At 46.1% G+C, this 19,537-nt stretch overlaps 1 protein-coding gene across 8 annotated transcripts in view; it reads right to left on the bottom strand.

Annotated features, from left to right (window-relative positions):
• The window catches only part of TENM4 (teneurin transmembrane protein 4), a 728,135-nt gene that overhangs the window by 574,122 nt on the left and 134,476 nt on the right, over positions 1-19,537 (bottom strand). For 7 of the 8 annotated variants that reach the window (XM_070490574.1, XM_070490568.1, XM_070490572.1 and 4 more), the window contains exon 2: positions 10,489-10,544. The gene's annotated coding sequence lies outside the window, so the exon portion shown is untranslated. Of the gene's footprint in view, positions 1-10,488; positions 10,545-16,354; positions 16,428-19,537 lie in introns of all 8 variants that reach the window. The other variant, XM_070490570.1, reaches the window with a different exon arrangement.

The following is a 19,537-nucleotide window of genomic DNA, read 5'->3' as shown; positions in this document are numbered from 1 at the left end:
TGAATTTTATGGCATGTGAATTATATCTCAATAATGTTGTTATAAAAAAAACATATGCAAGAAAGAGACTGTAGGGAATGTGGAAAAACGGAAACAGCTGACTTGCTAGAAGTGGTGAGATGGGAGGTGATTTTCTTTTGTTCCTGTTGTTGTTGTGTTAATGTCGTTTGTGCAATAAACTGTGGAGAGAGGAAGAGAGAGACAGCCCAGTATAGAAGATGAGCACTAGTTTTGGAGTTCAGGGCTCCGAGTTCGTCATCTCTTACTCTGCTAGTTACTTACTGTGTGTTCTTAACTAGGTGGCTTCACCTCTCTGGGCCTCAATTTCCTTTTCTTGGGAATGGGAATAATATCAACCTCAGAGGGCTGCTGTGAGAATTCGGTGAGTCCTTACATGCCCAGAACAGATATGCAGCAGATACCCAAAATGTTCATTTTCTTTCATCTTCGTTTATTTTTTCAAACAATCATGGAGCATCGTTACATACTACAGATATAAACGAATTAAAATTAGACCTTGTTCTTAAATATCTTGGAGTTTAGAGAAGAATACAGACATGTAAACAACTAAAATAAGTTCACTGGGGAAGGGTCATAGGAAAGAGATGCACAAACAGCTCATTGGACAAGCTACCTGCATAGACCAAACACATTTGGGAACTTGCATTGGGAGCTACTGGTGAAGGGGCTAGACCAAGAGATGAAAACTCACAGAAAAAAGATAGAATCCATAACTACAAATCACATGTTTGTTCTATAGCACGCTCTCAGGTGTGTTGTCACACACAATCCTCAGAGAATGCCAGCAAGGAAAGGATTACCCTACTTTATAAATGAGAAGCCTGAGTCTCAGAAAGGACAAGAGAGTGTTCTGTTCTTATAAAGCCAGCTCATGGCGCAGGACCCCTTCCACTTTGCCATGGCCACCTCTTTCTCTGAGCCATCTTGGCTCCATCACAGTAGGAAGGAAAATTGGGGGAGGAGAGTGAAAAATCAGAAAATGAGCAGGATTTCTCTCCATGCCAGGGCCGATAGGAGGTATAGAGTATGTAATGTGGCCCCCCGGGACCCCGTAAGAAAGCATGCCAGATGGGGACCCCAGAACCCATTCACCCTGGATCATCCCCCACAAGATTCAATGCATTCTTTAAGGAAGTGTTCATGTTCCATAGGTCATCAGTGCCTAGTAAATACTTCCCTACTGATCTCACTAAGTAACGAGCTGGGGGAGAGGAAGGAAAACACAGTACCACTTATAGAGTACCTGCTGTGTACAGGGCATTGCACAAGATCTTCCCCAACAGTAAGCACTGGAGGCGTCACAGTGGACACCTTCTACAGTGACGGTGAAGTAACACTGACGACCTGAGAAGTCAAGTGCCCTGTGCAAGGTCACACAGAAAATCGGTAACAGAGAGAGGGATGAGGACTCAAATCAGCCTCTCTTTCTATTTACCAGGAGGACTCTAAATTCCTTCCTGTGCAGAGAAGTCATGGTCTTCTCAAGGGCAGAGGGCAGAATCACCAAACTGTGAGAGCTCAGAAGCCTCCCAGCATCTGAAGGCTGGCGGCCCACGTCTTACTTTTACGCAACACTAAAAAGTCACCAGCCCACATCTCGAGGGTGAGGGGGTGGGACACTGGTTCTGTTTTTGCATCCCCAAGGGCTTAGCTTCATATCTGGCACAGAATAGGAGCCTTAAAAGGTGTCTTTAACAATAGCATAATTGACCCCTGGTTTTGATGGAGCGGCCCTCAACTAAAAGCAAGAGATCTCCCTTTACCAAATGCATCTTCCTTGAAGAAGGATGACAGATCAGAGCACAGGCATTCAGCACAGAAACCCAGGTGGGTCCCCCGGTGATGCTGCCAGGCTTTGGGCAGCTGGCCAGCTGGACTGACCAAAGTCTCATTTATCAAGAGCTATAACAAGCCCATTAGTCAGCCTCAGTGTCAGCTCCAACCCATCGACCTTCACAGTGAGTTTGTGATCCCAAAGGCTCCTCACCTTTGGAGTGTCTCAGGAACTAAGTGAAATGGGTAGCGAGTAGGCCCAAGGGCCAGGCTGTGCCCAGCATTCTCTAACTACCCTGTTCAGGGAAAGCACAAGGGTCTCCAACCTGCCCAATGGGGTGTGGGGCTCCCAGCACTCTGCAGAGATTCACAAGGACCTGTGGGATTAACCAGTGAAGTTTGTAGGGTTTTCAGCCAGGCGAGACTCAATGAGCAGAATCCAGAGTCATCAAGAGATCACCCCAACAAATATCTCAAAGGTAGAGAAGAAAGAACACAGATGTTGGGAGATAACAGACCTAAGATGACACCCAGCCCTGTCTCTTGCAAGATGTCTCATCTTCAGAAATTGTCTTAACCTCTGAAAGAATCTGTTTCTTCATCAGCTAAACATGGATGTCATTTATTGGTGTTATGACGGCTAGAGATGCTAATGGGGTGGACAGGTTTGGCAGGTGACCAGTAATGTGAAACTGGGTGAAGGAGGGATGTCTGAGGGGAGCCGATGCTCGAAATAAGGATAGATGAGATGACCAGAGAGTGTGTGGTAAAAAGAAAAGAGAGAGAGAGAGGAAAAGGAAATGAATCATGGGGAAAACTACATTTAGTAGGAAAACAAGTCAGACCTCAGATGGAATGTGGTCAGAGGGGATAATCAGGAAAAATATTAAAAAATCACATTTTCCACTAGGCATGTCAGGGAAACTGTCTAAAGTTTGCCAACTGCTCAATCTTGAAAGCAGAATCATAACACGGGAGACTTATTATTACATCGTCAACAAACATCTCCCACAGATGTAGAGGCCAGACGTAGCACATGGCTTCTTTCTCACGAGCCAGTTCCAACCAATTGATGATGTTGATCTGGAGCACTGTATGTGAAATCTCCGGAGACCTCATGTGAACACAGTGGTAAAGAGAGCTGTTTCAATTAGTGATGTCTGCAGTGGGAAGTAAGGAAGTGCTGTCTGCAGCCTGCGTGCCATGTGCAGTGGATGCTGGGATGTGCTGCCCACATAAGCCCTTTGGGACCAAGGCACTCATTCCTCCAGCTGCGGGGACTGTTGCTATTGGCTGCTGACAGCTCTCAGTTGAGTCCCTCTCCAGGCATGGACCTCAGCCCAAGAGAGCTGCCTCATCCAGGGGCAGTAAGGCCAACTCTGCTTGACTCAATGTCAGGCATCTGAAAGGCCATCCCAGTTCCACAGGTCCTGTGGGATCAGTTGATACCTTTGTTGTGACTGCATCACAGCTCAACTCCTCCCTTGATCCAGTCGTACTTCCCTTATTCCCCTACAGGTGCTGGTCCTGAGTGCAAGCCCAATAAACTTTCTGCATGCAGATCTCTGTCCTGGAGTCTGGTCCCCAGAACTCAAACTAATATAACACATATTGGCCGTTCCTGAACAAGCTATACCTCTCTAGGCCGAACTAATAGCTTGTCATCTGTGTTTATTTACTCCTCAACAAAGACTCAGCATTAGCCAATGAGAACATGTAATCCATCAGCTTTCCCTTTTTCCCTTGTGTGCAACGAAACTCAAAGATAAGCTCTCCATTCTTTCTTCTGTTGCCTAAGTTAGAGGTAAGTTGCTACTTCAGGCTTGGAGGCTCTTTAATCTAAAAATGATGGATTGGCTCTATTCCTCTCATCTTCAGTCACTCCTCCCAGCCTCTAAGCCTAGGAGAGACAGCATTTGTCCCTGACTCACTTTTTGGAATTGTTAGAGATTGAAGGTGTCACCAGGAGGAGGAACAATATATGCTAATGATTCTCATTGGCATGAATCTTTCAATGTAAATGTAGGTATTACTTTATAGACGTAGCAACTCTTTCAAGTTATTATGACAGTCATGAGCCACATAATGATGTTTCGTTCAAGGACTGACTATATACACGACGATGGTCCCATAAGATTAGTACCATAGAGCCGAGGTGTGTAGCAGGTGTACCATCCAGGTTTGTGTAAGTGCACTCTATGATGTACACACAACAACGAAACCATCTAATGACGCGTTTCTCAGAACATATCCCTGTTGTTAAGTGACAAATGACCATATTTCTTTTAAATAAAAGGCACAGAGAGGTTAAATGATTTCCTAACCAACTGCAGAACCTAGACGAGAATCTGGGTTTCTTGACTCCCAATCATACAGATTCCAGCCACAGGCAGAAAGCGCTTAGCTGGCCTCTGCTGCTCACTCACGGTCACTATATGGTTTCTAGAGAACACTGAAGCACTGGAATTAGCTCAGGGGACCCCCTCCCATCCCCCCTTTCTACTTTGGTAAAACCCTGGGAATTGTTCAGACCCCAGACCAAGCACTGAAGAGCACCACGGAATCCAGGAGATGATTTAGCAGTTCAGTGCCAGAGTCCCCTCTACAGCCCTGAAGGGTGGTCATCTTGTTCCTGTTTGTACCACTCCCTTGATGGGGAACTCACTACCTCACAAGGGCTGCTTATTCCATTGTGCCCTCATCTGCACAATTGGAATAATATTTAGAAAAGGAAGCTATGACATTTAAACAAGATTGTGAATACAAAGCACATAGTGTAGTACCCAGCACATAGTAGTACTGAGTGAATGGAAGACTTTTTCTATTTCCATTAGACATAGAACAAGAGAAGAGAATTAGCTTGTAGGAAGAGCACCCTCAGTTCCAGACACATTACTTGGGAATTACTCAGTCCTTACCCAGCCCTGAGACACAGCTGGAAAAGTGCTGAGGTTTGCAGTGGGGGCTCTGCAGCCAGACCACCTAGGCTTGAGTCCAGGCTCTGCCATTTAGCTGTGTGACCTTGGAAAAATCACTCTGTCACTCTGGGCCTCAACTTCCTCATCTGCAAGATGAGAGAGAATAATATCACCTACCTCGGGGGTTGTCACGCAAATGCATAAAATTCTGGCAGGCACGTGTAGATGTCAGTTGTCATTTTATCATCATTCCCCTCTTACAGACAAGGAAACTGAAGCCAGAAGATTGAGCCATTTCTGCAAGGTCACACACCTAGTGAGGATCAGAGCCTGGATATAAATCCTGGTCTGCCTGGATCCCAAGCGCATGACTTTTCCTTTATATAATGTTACTTCTGCCATTCCTGTGCTTTTTTTTTTTTTTTTTTAAGAAACGGGAGATGAAAAAAACAAACACTCATAAGAAACTCTGCCAGAAAAGCTGGCACATCCTGCTCCGTTGAGAGAGCAGTTGCTTCGCAAAGGCACAGCTGAGTGAATCTGGGAATCATGTCCCCAGGCAGGCAATACAGCAAGCTACCCGCCCGCTAAAGAGACACACCAGGGGCTGGACAGAAATGACTAACTCCTGCTCCCAGGTCTGCCACTGCAGCAAAATCAGGGCTTCTGCTTTGGTGGGAATGGAAAGGATAGACAAATTGCCCAGCCCCACACGGCCATGTGGGCTGGTGACATTCCGGTGACTCTGTAGCCCTAGGATGGACGAAGAAGCACGGCAAGCACTTTTCAAACATAGCAGGACTGTTTTTGTTCCGCGCAGCAGTGGTTTGCAGGCTGGTCGCTGGTGTAGTGTGCCTGTGTTAGGATGCACCTGGTATGGGGCAGTGCCTTCTGGCTCCGCACACAGGAAAGCTTGCAACCAGGAGTAGAATTCAAAATATTTAACAATTGATACATACAGACAGCAACCAATCAGAACAGACACAATGGCCAATGAGAGCAGATGCTGGCTGTAAACAAACAGCACGACCATGGGACTACATTCCAGCTGAATGTCAGTCTTGGCAACAAGGATGCCCAACATGCCAACAAGGAGAAGAGGATCAGTGATGGGGGCCTAGGGGCCAATAGAGAATTGAGTGCCTGTCTCCAAAGGAAGTCCCAGAGAGGCTTCCACTAAACCCGGAGGGCTCCGCAGAGCGTGGTTGAAAAATCATTGCTGTGGGGGAAAGGGTAAGTGCCTTCAAGGTCCAGCTTTAAGGCCCAGTGTTGCCCCTCCCTTTGGGTGCACAGACACCAGCCTCCAGAAGAGCAAAGCCCTGAGTCCACCCAAAGACATATCCCTGAAGGTTCTAACTGATACATCCTTGTGTTGTCATTCTCCTTACTTTTCTCTTGGCCAAGGATGTTCGCAGATGGTCTCCTAAAGAAGTTGTTCCTGCTCTGGCACTTGGATGAGGGCCCCAGTGCTCCTCACTGGAGTTCCTGGACTCAGATCACAGCCTGGATTTGCACAGAGTGAGCCCTAACTCCGTCAGGAGTTCGTAGTCGGAATCCTAGTCCCGCCTAGGCAGCCCCCAGAGCCACTCCAAGCCCCTCTCTTTCCCAGCTCAAATCTCCTCCCTGCTCTTAACTTTCCCTAAAAGCACATGTTCCTGCTACCCTTTGGACAAAGTCACAAGGGCTCAATTATCCTGTGGCAATGAAGCTGGAGGACCATTTCTTCGTCTTGCATAAGATGAAGCTCCACATGATGAAACAAGTTATTGGTTCATGAGGTCTTGTGGGAAAGTACTAGAAGGGAAGGCCCTCCCTTGAGAACAACGCACCAAGACCTTTCCCCTTACTCGGCCTCACTCGCCAATGAGTCTGTGGTAGCGTAACTGCCAAGTCCAAGAAATTCCCCCAGAAAATGCCACTGAAACACTTCACCACTGTTCTCCATGGAGCTCAAAAGATTGTGCCTGTTGATGTGGACTTTGACCCCACTTGTGTCTTATAAATCGGATCTACTCTCCAAGGACACCCTTTTCTTGCTAATTTTCAAGTGGCTTTTCATATTGTCTTTCATACATGGCTATGGCCTCCCACCCTTCACCAGCTTCATCCCTTCTGGATGGAAAACTCACACAGTCCTGGACAAGCTGGTAGTCGATCTGAGTGACAGCCTCATGGGAATTCACTGAAGAAGCTATGGGCATCGGCTGTGGCTGTGAGGTACGCTGGGACATCTGTGTGTGGGGCGTCAGGACACTGCAGTTGAGCACCAAGCTCTCACGTCAGTCAGCCAGCATCCCATTCCCAGCTCTGCCACTTACCAGCTGGGTAACCTGGGAAAGTTACTCAAAACTCTGCAAGCCTCTATTTTCTTTAGTGTAAAATGGTTATAATAATAGTATGTATCTTACAGAGTTGTTCTAAAAACTAAAACAAAATATACATAGAAAGCACTTAGCACTGTGTCCAGGACATAGTCAGCGACCAGTGAAGTTAGCCATTATTAATACTGTTAATCATTCAAACATTTATTGATCCATTGCTATAACCTTGTACCCTGCTGGGGACAGGGGTTTCCAGTTTCTGCCCTCAAGAACCTCACTGTCCAGTGGGAGAGGACCCCAGAAGAGCCGGCAATTAGGATGCAGTACCGTCACTTATTAACGATTACTGTTAAAAGAATTATCCCTAATAGGTGACAACCATTTTTTGGTAGCCATTGTGAGTTACATGCTTAATATAAGTCAAGAGCATAAGCATTCTAGTTCAAACACCTGGGTTCAAATCCCAGCATTTCCTCTTAATATTTATATACTCTTGGGAATGTTAAATTTTTTGAAACTTAGTTATCTAGAAAATGAATATAAAAATTAGAAGAAAATATACCTAGGATGTTACCGCAGTGCCTTGCACATAGTAGGTGCTTAAAACACCTCTCTTAAAGCAGTGACTAAGGGTGTTTGGAGAACTGGTGCTGGAGGGCTGTTGTCCCCATCGCTGGAGGGTCTGTCTGAGTAGGTCTCAAGGTCAAGGCAGTGCATCCACCTGGGACGTGTGGAAAGCTGTACTGCTCAGAGGCTTGTCTGGTTTGGAGCCAGTTCTGAGCTAACAGCTGGAGCCATAGGGACCAAAGGCTGGCTGCTCCAACGGAGTTACTGGCAAGAAGTAGGCAGAATGTTCAAAATACGACAGGCCCTCCAGGACCAAGGCACAGAGAAATTGAGTAGGTAGGTGCAGTGAGAGGCCAAGCTAGGACTCAAATGCAGGCCTGTTAGATTATACAAGGCATGAGTCCCCGATCTGGGGCACTCTGCTGCCTGGAGCCAGCGGCTTCAACGTAGACCACAAACACGGGCTGCCCCCTCCTGCACACGCAGGCCCATGCTGGGTACCCCCGCGCTGGGTTCTGTGGGCGTGAACAAGAAGGATGCAGGCAGAACTCTACAGCTCACAAAGGGCATTACCTCTGAGAAAGAGCCACACAAATCTGAACATACCAGGCCCAGAACCAGCCAGTGCACAGAGAAGAACAAAATTGCACAAATCCAGACCTGTTTACTTGAATGAACATTCTTGTAGCACGGCCTGATAAGCCTGTTGCTAAGCATGCCTACCTTCCTGTCACATAGCACCTCGCTCTCAGCTCAGGAAAGATAATCGCTCTGGGAACCAGCTTCCTTAGGAGACCTGGCAGAATGCTTTCAGTCTAAAGCGAAACCTACCTTTCAACAGAGTTGCTCCTCCTTCCATGTCAGACAAGGGGAAACCCAATCCATCAGGAAAGGGTTTGCACACACAGTCCTGCCGGGTATCAGGGCCTGTAAGTGACCCTCAGGGAAAGGAAGGAGGCCCGGATCTCTCAGCCTGAAGCACCTCCTAAACAAAGACCCTAAAGTGTCCTGCTGGGACAACACGAGACACAGGATGCTCAGATTCCAGGCAGTATCATCTGTCAGGCCCGACACCAGCCCTGTCTGTGTCGAGGTCCAAGTGGAGAGATCAGACAAGGGGGAGAGAGGGCTTTGGAGAGACCAATACGAATAGTAGGAGTTTTTATCTGACCCCAAAGAACAGGGCAAGGGAGAGCTGTGTGATCCAAGCCAGGATGAAAGAATGGCTGGCCTCCCCTTGTAATCAAAGAGTTTAATGACGCTTATTAAAAGCCCATTTCTGGGTCCTGTTGAAAAATTACACCCGTAAGTGTTTTCTTTTTTTTCATAAGAATTGCCTCCTAGAGATTAAACACACGCACACACAAACACACACGCTCCTCACAAACCCCACACCCCACACATGCACACACACATTCCCTACAAATCCCACATGTCCCATACATCACACATGTGTAGGTACATCTTCATCAAGGATGGCCACAATTCACAACATACACACTTGCTGTAAAACAGAAAACCAGGCCGAGTACCTGAGGTTATTCAGCACCCTTTGAAATTCCAGACTTTGAGGAAGCCCAAGAGCTTCATGCACAAGCAGTTGTCATCGCCACAAACAGCACAGCCTCTAATCCATATCATTCTCCATGTCCTGCCTGAGGCCGGGCAACTCTGCAAAAGCAGAAGCTACCAGGATCGTTAAGCTTTGGTGGAAAGCAATAGCCTTCAGTAGGTCACTGCCTCAGATGAAGAGGGGGCTGGGCCCTCTGGCTCACTGCGGAGTCTCTCTGATATGCTCAAACCCAGCCACCTGGGGGAGGTGGCCCTGGGCCCTGGGCCTGTGGCATGTTTTCCTCTGGTTATCAGCTTACCCAGAGCCCAAAGCTGCCTTCATTCTCAGGCAGAGAAGGCACTGTTTTCTGGAATAATCAGCTAGACCCAGGAAAGTACCCCTTGCAGATAGTATCCCTCCACCAGTGTGGGGGCCATCCTGGTGCTGATCACCCCAACATTCTCTCACTGCGAGGGGCAGGGTACAAAAACACCCATTCAAATGCTAAAACCATCAGGTAGAACAGTTTGCTGTTATCAGAAACAAATGCTTTGACGTTAGTAAATCTAAGTTTCAAGGTCAGCTCTAACCCTTACTCACGTATGGCCTTGCCCAACTCTCTGAGCCACAGTTTCCTCCTCTGCAAAATGGCAATAACTACCTCTTTCCATCTTATGGAGTTTTAGGGAAGATCACAAAATGCCCTACAGACTGTAAACTGCAAAGCAGATATTAGAAATTCTCACGATGAGACAGTGATGAGGAAATGTCGGAGCTCATAAATTGGGCTGTGAGTACCTGCAGGACAAAGCCTATGTCGTATTTATCTTGTTATCCCCTGTGCCTGGCACAAAGGCTGGCCTCAAATGTTCTGGGGGAAAAACAGTTTGAAAGAGTGAACGAAAAATGAATGAATCCATGAGTTAGGTGGCTTGCTCACCGTCACAGAGCAGCTCACTGCGGGACTGGAACTCAGCTCCCGTCCTCTCAATCCAGGGCTCTCTGTTCTAGAGGGACCAAACAGTTGGGTCTGTTGAAGGGTCAGTGAGGGCCACAGTGTGGGCCAGGTTTTACCGAGCCCCGCCATTCCCAGGGAAGGATCCAACATGGGCCAGGCAATGCCTCAGAGGCCTTCACAAACTCGCCTGTTAAACTTTCCAACTCAACAAACAGAAACCACAAGTGTAAATAACTCCCAAATGCCCAAACCAACTCATCTTATAACCTGACTTGAACTGAACAAATCAGAAAAGTCACAAGATGGCCCCACAGAGATCTGATCATGGAGACGAGACGTATATCTGGTTTCAGGCTCACTTTCAGCATTATCACTTACCTACTGACCAAGTGTCCGAGAGATCACTAGCCCTCTCTGATTCTCAGTTTTTCCATCTGCAAAACAAGAAGACAATCACAATTAATCCTTTGAGGCCACTGGTCTGGAATGTATCATAGGTTTTATACCCAATATTTGTTACCAACTACTTATGATCATACATAACCAGGGAAATTGCTGATGGTCAGGGGCTGGAAGGGAATTCTTTCAAAAATGAAGTGTGACAATCAAAAATGAAGTGTGATAATTAAGAGTTATGTGTCAAACAGGGCGCCAATGGTGCCCAATTCTTGGTACAGAAAATTCAGCCTTCCAATCATTTTGGCACTTATTTTTATTTTTCACAGACATCAAAATGCAAAAGACCATTAAACACCAGGAGAAATAGAGCTAAGAAAAATGATACTACCTCAACACACTCACTTTCAACCTTTCGGAGTATTTTCTAATTTAGTTCTTCTATGCACAGAGTCTACCATTTTCTAGAGCAGGGCTCTGAAGATGTGCTACACTGAAAAGTACACGCAGATCATGACTCCCCCTCCCTGCCTCCTGTGTTACACCGAGACTGTTGCCCGCCTGACTAACTCATTTTCATTCCCATGTCTCTTGTCAGTTTCCCCAAGACTCTTCAGGCCTGTGGGGAGGTCTCTGGTGGGCACTGTGCACACCCAAACCCAGAGGAGGAAAGGACCACGTGATTCAGGAGCCTGCAGGCTGGTCTTTCCCCAAACTGGGTTCAGTTACCTCATCTGGAAAATAAGGAAACTGGACTGGTCAATCTCAGAGATCACTCTTAACTTAAAAAGGCGAGGCTAAGGAAACGGGAAGGAAACATATATTTGAGTCCCTACTATGTGACAGCCATTGAGCTGATAATATCTACGGATATTGTCTCATAATCCTCATCACCACCCTGGGAGATTTTACAGGAGAGAAAACTGCAACTCAGTGAGGTTCAGCAACACATCCAAGGCTCGCATAGTTATGTTGGTACCACTTTCAGAATTTTTGCCATATCAATGTCTCACCTCTATTATCATCTACTAATTTTTCCAAAGCAATTCACATTTTTTACTTAACTTTACTTTTAATGAATTTTTTTAAAAGTATCTGCAGCTCTTTATTTCTGTTCCTTCTGTGGCCCAACGAGAGGGAACTTCTCAACAAATAAGATGGATTCTATAATCGCAAAACAAAGTTGTTAATAATTTAAAGGAATTTTTAATCATGACCGTTCTATGTAAAAATATCTAATATCTATGAAGTCATAGGTTTGAGGTGCTGTTTACATATTTTTTCTAATATTCATTAAATACTCATTATCTATCAAATCTAATACTCATTAAAATCAATAGCTTTTGAAATTTAAAATGCTCATCCACATACTACCTGACTTCTGGCAGTGGCCCTACTTTCTCTTGGGAAGGCTGGTCTAAGGTCCCTCACTGTGCTGCAGCCAGACTGTGGAAACGACCTCTGTCACATCTCAAAGCTGAAACAGCAAAAACCCTTCATGCTCGTTGTATGTCAAGAAAGTTGTCTGAAGTCATACAGCTCGTAACAGAAGGCACTTGGACTTGGCCCCATTTGGCTACTTGACCCTGTGCTCAGACCCCAAATTTGCAATTCTGTGGCATAAGGCCACCAACTTAGTTCTGCTTCCAAATCAAGGCAGGGCCATCTTGTTTTTGTTAGGTTGCCAGCTTTCCATAAAGTGACTAGATCGTCTCAATGCATATTTAAGTTCCCAAAAGGGCACTTTGGTAAGAAGCTGCATAATTTCTAAAACCAAGTTTAGAAAATGTGAAGTGCAAGTGATTCTTTATTCAAAGATCCAAGACAGTAACCAAGGAAATAGCAAAGGCTGATAACATAATACGCAGGCAGGCCATTGCCCTGCAAATGAGTAGAAAATCCCAGCCGAGTCAGGGGAGGTGGGACAAAGTGGCAAAGTGACAGCACTAGACACTGATCGAAGCTGTTGTTGGGTGTCTGTCTAGAGCTCTACGCTTCCATTTCCTGTCATCTGGTTTAAAATTAATTGGCATGAATTTTTTATGACCAGAGAGCAAACAGATTGAAAGGCCTGCAGACCTGGCTCAGGCTTGCTTTCTGTAGAGTTCCCCATTTCTCACGAATGTGAGCTCCACAGCTGTGCAGAAACAGGAAAACAGATGTAACCTGATTATTCACTCCAGGTCCAACAACACCTCTTCCACGAAGCCTTCTCCACCAACTCCAGCCAGAATTAGTCATTCCCCTCCTTGGGTTCACTTTAATGACAGTCCCTGTTATATTGCAGTTATACTCTCTTCTAGTTTTTTAAAGTATTATTTTTTCTCACTATTTACCGAAATACATTAAATACAATAAAAACTTACCACTATCAATATGATTTTAGATAGATTTCCTTCCAAACCTTCTGGTACAAATAACCCCCACACACAGACGTCTACATACATACACATCCAGATACTTTATAAAATGGGATCATACTGTACACACCAATTTTAATCTGTTTTTTAAATGGTTACATAGATGTGCAATTAATCCCCTACCAATGGACATGTAGGTTGTTTCCAATTTTTCACTGGTGTAAATACTCTAATGTTTTTGTACATATATCTTTGTGTGGGTATTTGATTATGTACTTAGACTATATTGCTTAACATTTAAAAAAAAAATTTAACTGTCCCCACAGAAGACTGTATCACTTTCAATTTCCACCAGCAATTCTTCATGCTCTCATCAATATTAGACATTAGTATGCTTTTTTTATCTTTGTCAGTGTGACAGGTGAATGGAGCCTAGTCATTTTAATCTGCACCTTTTGAATATCACTCGAACATTTTTTTGTGTTTCTTGGCCATTTATACTTCTTCATTTGGGAACTGCATGTTCACTGTCCTCTCCCCATTTCTTGGCCAGGTGTTAGTCTATTTCTTGTTTGATACATAAGAGCTTGCCCTTTGTCATTTGCCTTGATTATTTTTTTTAGTTTTCTTCCAGCAGTTCAATCACAGTAAATGGCATCACCATCTCCTAGTGAGGAGGAGAAACCTGGATGCCTGCGTGACACCTCCCTGAGCGTCACTACACACAGCGGACCAGTCGCCAAGTCCTATCCGTCCGACTTTCTAAGGAGACCTTAAATCGGTTCATTTTTCTTCCTTCGCAGCCCCATAACCCTCGTCATGCCCCCATCACCTCTCATCGGGACTCCTGCGGTAGCCGCCTCACTGGTCTCTCCACATCCTCTGCTCCAACTCTCTCAATTCTCCCACCATCCAGAAGCTAGAGGGATTTTTAAAAAATGCAGATCGGATCATCTCCCCCGCCTAAAACCTTTTGACAGCTTCCTCTTCCATTGGTGGTCAAATCCAAAGTCTGGAACGTGCCTTTGCGCTGCTTCTAGGACCCAGTGTTTGCAAGGTTTGGGGCTTATCCGTCTCCCCTCAGTCTCTGCGCTTAGCCACGTGGCTTCCTTTCAGGTCCTCACATGGTCATACTTCTTCCCACCTCAAGGTCTTGGACGTGCAGTCCCCTCTGCCTGGAAAGATGTTCGCTCTCCTCTTTGCTGGCAAATTTAGAATCATCCTTCAGGCTTCTCAGTTTAAACATCATCTCCTCAAAGAAGCCTTGGCCCCCCAGGCTAATTGAGCTTTATTTATTAGAGTCTTCCCTTGCGGCACATTTCACAACTGTAATGGAGTCCTGTTTGGCACGGTTTGTTAAGTGACCACACCATAAGCTCAGTGAGGACGAGGATGAGGACTCTCTTTCCAGCACTGCCTACTCAGAACTCAGCATAGTACCTCGCACACAGTAGGCACTCAACAAATACTGAATTAATTTTTTTCTTAAATTAAAAAAAAAGTCAAATAACCTGTCTATTTCAAGGACCAAGCGATCAACTCTAGATTTTATGAACCCATTAATGTGAGTCTTCATACGGAAAGCAGATGAGATGAAAAACCAGGCCTGCTCTCAAGGCCACAGTCTCTGGTTTAATTAAGCCTGATCGTGAACGACTGTCACATCTCTTTCCATGTAAAACATGTGAAGACTTGGCTTTGGCAACCACAAGATGACTAGGGTGGAAGTATCCGGAAGGCGAGGTGCATGTCATGCGCTCCTTTTTTAGCTCCCTCCTCTCTTCTCCACCCTATGTTTTACCTACATTCAAGGAATGTCTCTTAAGTGGACTTAATTTCAAGTCAAATTATATAGTCATTATATCTAATCACTACCTACTCTTACTGTCTAACATTTTTAAATAAATTTGCATTATCTAGCATTATCAATTTGATGCTTTTCTCCTCTACAGATCAATACCTGCATTTATGAGAATTTCCTCTTAGGTTAGTTTCCTGAATTAAAAACAAAAAAAAAAAGCATTGCAGGTCAGAGAGTCTCAGCTCTCCTATAGCTGCAGCTCTGCCCTGTTCCCTGGGTCCACCTGTCCTCAGCTCAGCATGCTGGGCACTGAAGTTAGGGAAACTGCTCTCCCTCTTCCTTTCCTATGGGGTCTCTGGGATGAAAGGTGGAGAGGAGGCCAGGGTGTGGAGCCCTCATTCCCTTGGCTTAACTGGACTCTTCTCCAGCCAATGGCAGAGCACTACCTTGGGCATAACAGTCAGTCACGTGCGAGTTGCTGAGAACTCACTTTGGTCAACTCCCACCACTGACATACTGGTGCAGGGAGTGAAAGCAGATCAGCAGATCAGGGATTTTCTGGGGCCTATTATGGATGGCTCAGGCACTCAGCCATGATAAGGGAGGCTCAGGAGAAGAATAAAAGCTTGTCTTCTGCCCTGGAGGAGATTGGGTTTCAGTAGGAAAGACAAGACCAAGATGCTATAAATAGTCTGGGGCCTGCCTATGTCTGAAGCCTCATCCTGGCCACTCCTCTAGTTGCTGCTTCATAATTCCTTTTCTTTGAACATCCCTTTGTCTGGAATGTCCTTCCCTATCTAAAGATCCAAGGAAGAGTGACTGGGATATCTAGTGGGGCTCCATAAGTCCTTGTTAAATGTTGCTAAGAAGCATTGGCTCTGGAATCAAAGGGTGTGGCTTTGATCCCTGGATCTATTACCTCACTGCTGGGTGACCTTGGGCAGCATACTTAACTTCCCTAAGCCTCTGCATTTTCATCTGAAATGTGGGGATAGTCAAAGTGCCTACATCTTGGATGGGTGCAGCGCTTATGTGCCTGTCACCTAGCAAGGGCTCAACAAATGTTGGCATTATTATTCCTACTATTATAATTTTTGTTGAGTATAGTACTTACTGTGGGCTAGTCATTGTCCTAAATACTTTACAAACATTAATTCATTTAATACTCATAAACAATTCTGTGAAGAAGAAACTATTATTGTCCTCATTTATAGATGGAAACTGAGGCACTAAGGGGCTAACAAAATTGCCCAAAGTCACACCATAAATGGTAGAGTCAGGACTTTGAACCCAAACAGTCTGGCCCAGAAGTCAAGCTCTAAACCATTAGCTTATTAGTCATATTAATTATTATTTAATGATTTACCACCATTCTTAGTTACTAAGAATGACTATTCATTTTTATTAATGATGGGTGTCTGCCTACTCATATATAACGCCAGGCTGCTAGGGTGACTGGGATGGGGTTTTAGCTGGCAGGGTGTTATAGAGTTAGCTAAGCTCACTGAGGTTCAAAAGAATCATCTAATTCCAGGTGGGAACCCAGATCTGAACAGGAAACTGGGACAGAAGCCCAGAGCTGTATGCTGGGCCAATATGGTAGGAATGAGAGTGGATAATGGGATGTCCACAGTGAGCCCTAGGTATTCTGTGGCTGGAAAAAGGGCGCTGAGCTTCGTGACCCCACCTATTAGGAGGGCTGCGGTTCCACTGGGTTTCCCACTGTATCCAGATGGACTCTAGGCCTGAGTGGTCGGCACCTGCAAGAGAAAGGCACCAGTGACTCACAGAGTATGGCTGGGCAGGCATAGGATAAAGCCTCCTTTCTGGAAGTCCCTGCTGCCCCTGCTCATGGTGTCCCAGTGACCCTGGGCTCAAAGACACTTCTTGAGCTCTAAGTATCTCCTCTTCAGATGTGGAAGCTGATCTCAGGAAACTGTTGACCCAAGCTAAGCTGGCCATATTGTCACCAGATGTCTGAGAGAAGAGGAGATCTCCCCCGAGAAGCGTGGTCTGTAATCTCCAGCTTCAGCATCCTTGGTGCGTGGGGTTTTTCCTGGAGTTCTGCTGCTGATTAGGTCCTCAGATCATGCTCACTTGAGCTTTCTTCTGGGTATTTCAGAGTCAAAGATTCATCCTTTCTCCTTCCCTCTTGTTTAGCTTTCGTTTTTGTGAGAGATCGGGGTGACATGAGAAAATTGTGCTCTAGCCACAGGCCCATGGCCCAAACAACCTAACGCCCCATCATGGCTTAGCAGGCTCTAGAGTGAAATCTTGATGCCTTAACTGGCCTCCAAAGACTAGCCATGTCCTCCTCTGGGTGCCCCCACCCCAACTGCCTCATCTGCAGGCACCCCTCAGCCAGGGACACTCCACATCAAGTTGCTTTCAGAGCAAGGTAGTTTTCTGTGTTGTGTGGCAGAGATAATGATGGTTTTGGTTTTTGAAGAAGATTGGCCCTGAGCTAACATCTGTTCCCAATCTTCCTCTATCTCATGTGGGACGCTGCCACAGCATGGCTTGACAAGTGGTGTTACATCTGTGCCCGGGATCCAAACCCACGAACCCTGGGCCACTGACGCAGAGTGTGCGAACTCAACCACTATGCCACCAGGCTGCCCCGATAATGATGGTTTTTGTTATTTACCTAAAAACATGGGGAGTCCAATAAAGATCCAAGATATTGCATGATACCATCCCTTCTTGTCAAGGAGAACTATATGACAGAGCCTTTTTAAATTTGACAAACCAAGCAAGTCAGCTCTCCTTGAAACATTAACTTTTCCACCTCGTAGCTTCATGCTTACCCTTTCATTCAACAAGCCATTGCTGGCCTCTTACTGTGTGTCAGACCCAGACTGGAATTGGTATCTGGGAAGATGGAAAGAGCCTAGGCCTGACCCCTGTCCAAATCCCAGCTCTGACTCAGATGAGTTGAGTGACACAGAGAAAGTTACCTCTCTGAGCCTCAGTTTCCTCATCTGAAAAATGGAGATTCTTACCCCAACCTTCCAGGGCTGTGGTGAGAATTCTTTGGAAGAGCATTTCTCAAACACTCAGCTGGAGCCTGCAAGTCAGTCCTGAACAGCACTCGCTGCTTTTATAATTTCTACACTAATGATGGTCAGTAAGACATGCTCCTTGGACTAAAAGGTATGAAGTGTTATGGGTAGGATGGGGGAAGTCTGTGATCTACAGGGGGATCCTGGCAGGAAGGAGTTAATTCTACTGGATGGGACTGGGCAAGACAGGCTTCAAGCAAGACTCGTGCGCACGGTCTTTGCAATATGTAAAGGTCCATGGCAGGAGGTATGAAATGTGGACCCACTCTGAGAAGTGTGAGCAGCAGCAGAAGTGGAACTTCTGAGGACATGGGGACTACGAAGGATGCAGGGCTGGAGCCTGGAAGGCCTCATGGGCCAGCTCCTAGCAATGGGCGCATCCACTGATGGGTTTTAAGCTGGGCAATCACAGGGCCAGGTTTGTCCTTGAGATCAATCGCTCTGGCTGCAGTGAGGATGGACTGAATGGGGTAAGGCCGGGAATGAGGCTGGGGCAAGGAGAGCCATGGAGCAAGGGCTGATGCAGGCCGAAGGGGAGGGTCCCTAACTTCACTCATGAGGCTGCTGGTCACCCCTGCCCAGCTTCTCATGGCAGCTTGACTGCAATGGCCCTGTCACCAGAAGCTGTGTACCTGGCTGCTCCAGAGCAGCCCTGAGAAGGGGCCTTTCTGACTTAGACTGCGAAAGCATCCACCACTGGCCCCAAAACAACATGTTCCTTTCTGACTCACCTGGGGCAGTGCATCCCTGGCTAGAGGACTTTCAACCCCCAGGCAGTCACACAGCCCTTGCCTGGAGACACTGACAGGGTGACTGAGCTGCTGCTCTAAGCTCCATCAGTCAAATGAATTCAATTCCACTCTTTTTGCGTGTGGACCTGTGCTCAGCTTTGAGGATAGTATGAGACTGTAACAGACAAGGTCAAGGGCCCAAGAGGTTTATAGTCAAGGACACAGGTCTGTGATGTAACTCCAAGCTGAGCACTGGATGTGTTCAAGGGAGAGCCAAGTGACAGTGCTGTGGGGATAAAAAAGACGAAGCCATGGATTCTCCTTGGCAACATCAGAAAAGCTTCATGGAAGAGGTGGCCCTTGCCTGGACCCTGGAGACTAAGAGGGCATTTGACAGGCAAAGGGTGAGAAAAGGCATTCAGGCTGAGGGAAAGCGTGTGTGGAGAAAGTGGTGTTGTCTTCTGTGGCTGGACCACGGGGAGCAAGAGGAGGTGATGGGGGCAGAGGCAGGAGGGGGCTTAGGCCCTGCTGGGAGGGCCTCATGTCACTTTCTACATTCTTCGCTAAGGCACAGGAAATATGGTCACAGCAGAAAGAGCAAAGCAGTAACTTTTATTAAGCAGCGCTCTGCATCTGGCAATGTGTGTTACGTTAACTCTATACAAGGCTATTTAGTTTGAATTTTATAACTCTCTGGGAGGTACATGTTATCACCATCCCCATTTTACAACTGAAGAAACTAAGGCTCAGAGAGATTACATGACCTGCCCAAGGCTGCAGAGGCAGGAAGAGAGCCAAAATAACTGAATCCGAGCCCAGTGATCATTCCTCTACACACCACCAGCTCCCTAAATGATGGAGGCAGATGCTTAATATGCTTTCAACAGCCAAGGAAGGAAGATCATCATCACACCACCGTCTCCATCATCATCATCATCATCATCATCATCACCACCACCATTGTCATGGACTCCAAATTGTATTTCATAAAGAAGGAAATGTACCAGATATGCCTCTTTATAACAAGATCTTACAAGATTCCTGAGCATATATGTTTAATTAAAATCAACCACTACT

The sequence above is a fragment of the Equus asinus genome, chromosome 20 (assembly GCF_041296235.1).
Source record: "Equus asinus isolate D_3611 breed Donkey chromosome 20, EquAss-T2T_v2, whole genome shotgun sequence".
NCBI lineage: Eukaryota > Metazoa > Chordata > Mammalia > Perissodactyla > Equidae > Equus > Equus asinus.
This window is presented reverse-complemented; position numbering and strand designations above follow the sequence as displayed.